Consider the following 3,414-nt stretch of genomic DNA (forward strand, 5'->3'; position numbering starts at 1 on the left):
CCCCAGTTAGCAGGGCTGCTCTGCTCTTCTTTTCAAGCACAAAAAATGCAGGGTATTTGTTAGAAACCATGGGTTTGGGCTGATTTCCTAGAGATAAATGCAGTTTTGTTTTTTGGGGGAGCTATGAAGTGTTTGGGGCAGGGATTGTTTTGCATGTGGCGACTGCAATTAGATTTTACAATCATCCTGCTGTATATATTCTTTATATAAAATTGCATTTACATTGGGTTTTTTTGAGCACTTGAAGGGTGCTGCAGGGGCTCACTGCTCTCCCAAGGGGACTAAACCCAAATAACCCAGTGCTGCTGTTTTTCAGCTGAATTTACACATTTTTTCCTCCATTTGCTCTCTGTCCTGTAATTTATATTTCCCTTTGCTCCCTCTGTGTTTGCAGGCAGGTTTCCAGCTCTGTGCTGTCACTTTTGGCCACCTCAGCTCCCTTCCCACAGCTGAGGATGTCTCCTTCTTGGGGAAGATGAGTTGTCCTTTCAGTCACCACCTGCACTCACCTTTTTAGGAGCTGGTGACCATCCTGGTCCCTGCAGTTCACATTTGGGTCCCCTGAACCTTGTGAAGGGTTTTCTGCCTTTGTTAGCACTTTCTGCAAACACTATAGAATCACAGAACTGCACAATGGTTTGGGTTGGAAGGGACCTTCAAGATTATGCTGTTCCACACCCTGCTACGGGCAGGTATGGTTTCCACTATCCCAGGGTGCTCCAAGCCCTCTCCAGCCTGGCCTGGAACACTTCCAGAGGTGGGGGATCCACATCCTCCATTTTCCCTGGGGTGCACTGGATTTTCATCCCAAAATGCCCCTGGGAATCACCCCCACCCAGGTTCCCCTGTAAATGCCAGGAGGAGGCTGCAGGAGCCTCATCTCCTCTCGTGCTCCCCACCCCTCCCTGCACAGCCCCTTCTCTCCCAATTCCTCCCCTAATTACCCTCTTCTCCACCTCTAATTGCTCCCCTGGTGCTGGATTTAAGTGGCATTCCTTAAGGGAAGCAATGGGGTAAAAACTGTCCCTTGGAGCCCTGTCCCAGCCCCGGGTGGCCCTGCCCAGGCAGGGATGGGGACAGCCAGCCCCGTGGTGTGGTGCCAGCCCCGTGGTGTGATGATTCCCAAGGGGAATGGTCTCCTGGGGCTCTGGCACACTTGGCCTCGTGCTTTTTGTCCCATCTGCAGGTGGGCAGGAGATTTTGGGGACATCCAGGGGTTCAGGGCTGGCTTACCTCCAGGACACAGCGCTGGAGCCCATTTTCTGGTGGGAATTGTCAGGACAGAATTAGAAGTAGGTTGGACTTTATCTACAGCTTGAACTGAGGCTGAACTCAGCCCTGTTTTGTTTTAGTTTTTCAAAGTTCAGTGGAGTTCACAGGGAGGGAGGCAAGTGGGGGGCACTGGATTATTTCATTTTAACTTGGTCTTTCTGTGTTTTCACTGTAGCTTGCCTGCCTCCTCAGACTGGAAAGGATTTTCTCATGGTATTCCTAGTCCGAGGTGCTGATGTGGTGGCTCAGGTACTGCCGCAGGATTGATCCCATGTCAGGCTGGATTTAATCCATTTCAGGTGTTGGCAGCTGGGGTAGTGCAGGGCTGACCAAGCCTTCCCCTGGCTCAGCCCTGAGTCTGCCCAGCCCAGCCAAGGGTGAGAAGACAACAGGGAAATCTGGGAGTCAACTTGCAGAGGGACCACAGCACTCTGCCCTGGAGATGCTCCAAGGGATTTTGGCCACGTTTTTGTCCCATGCCAACCACCTGGGCTACCAGACAACCTTCCACCACCACCACCACTTCTCCTAATCTTTATTTTCCCTGTGGCCACCCCGCAGTGGAGATGAATTTGCTTGCCTGGGCGCAGGCTGCGGGGCCCGTGAGCCAGAGCTGTGCTCCCTGTCCCTGACCCCGTGGGTTGTGCAAGCTGCTGGCCCCGTGCAGAGGTGTGTGGGTGGTGCAGGGAGCACGTACAGAGCTCTGCACCCCGCTCTGGGCACACTGCAGCCCCCCCTGGGCCAGGGGAGCTGGTGGTGGAGGTTTTACTCTGAGCCCATGGCAGAGCTGCAGAGGCACACGTGGCACCGCATCCCTCCACGGCCAGTTGTGCTTCCCAATGAGCTGACCATCCCTTCCCAGAACAGACAGGAGGCTTCTACCACGTGGATTTTCACCTCCTAAATTACTCAAGAGTTTGTGGAAACTTCACCATTTTTTTAACAAAGATGCCTCCTAGATCACTGACAAATCTGGGGAATGCGTAGGGCAGACCAATTTCCTGGAATAGGACCTACTGGAGGAAAAGTCCCTCCAGGCTGGCTTCTAACTATGACACATTTGATAGCCATTCAAGGAGTACTGGGAAACTTGTCATTTGTCTCTGTGAGGCCTCAGACAGAGTTTCATCATCAATTCTGACTGCTCTGTGAAATCAAACTGGCTAATGTCTACCAGCAGCCCTACAGCTTCCATGGCTTATGTTGGACGTACCACAGGGTGATCTTTTCTTCCCCCCCACACAAGGTTTCATACCTGGGTGCAAAGCGACTTTATCCCTATTGCACCTTGTTTTCTTTCCTCCTGGCAGGGTGACCTGCCTTGTCCCACGGAGGGTGGCACGGGCTGTGGGTGTGCCTGCGCTGCCACCGCTGTCAATGAACTTTGGCACCTTAAACCACGGAGAGCCCGACGTGCCAGAGGGAGGGATAGGTGCCTGGCGTCCAGGAGATCAGATTGCCCCAGGGGATTTGCTGGGAGTCCCATGATGAGCCTGGAAGGGAGCCCAGACGCCAGGGCAGCGCCGTGCTTTCCACCCAGGGCACCCAGCCGGGGTCCCCGCAGGACAGCTGGTGGCCTTTGTCCCCTGCTGTCACCCTCGTGCGTGCAAACCCCAACCCCACATCACCCCCAGGTCTGGATGGGATGAGTGGAACCCACCAGGTGGGGTGTGAGCCCACCAGCTCTGCAGGCCATGGTGGCAGATGGCAGTGGGCAGCCTGGAGCGGGTCCCTCCTGTGTCTGCAGGTCCCAGGGGACCATCCCCGTGCATTCACCAGGCTCACCCGGGGGCAGCTGCCTTGGGGTGGGGTTTTCTCAGGACAAGTCTGGATCTTCAGCTGTGGCTCACTTCCCCGTGCTGCTCCAGATGCAGGGGATGCTCTGTTCACTCCCAGCTGCAGTGAGCTGCAGCTTGGCCACCAGCATCATCCATTCTGCTCATCCTCCTGGGGTCATCCCAGTTCCCCACAGTCTCTCCGAGCTCTTTTTTGCCTCCAAGGTGCCCAGTGGGATCTCAGCACCGGCTGTTTTGTGGCCAGATGAGGAATCCAGGGCTGCAGAGGGGTTTTCTCATGTCACCCATCCCAGCCCTGCCCTCACAGTCCCTGTGAGCTATTCCTAGGAGCCCCTGCCCAAGAGCT

This window comes from Geospiza fortis, unplaced genomic scaffold (genome assembly GCF_000277835.1).
Source record: "Geospiza fortis unplaced genomic scaffold, GeoFor_1.0 scaffold488, whole genome shotgun sequence".
In the NCBI taxonomy this organism is placed as follows: Eukaryota; Metazoa; Chordata; class Aves; order Passeriformes; family Thraupidae; genus Geospiza; species Geospiza fortis.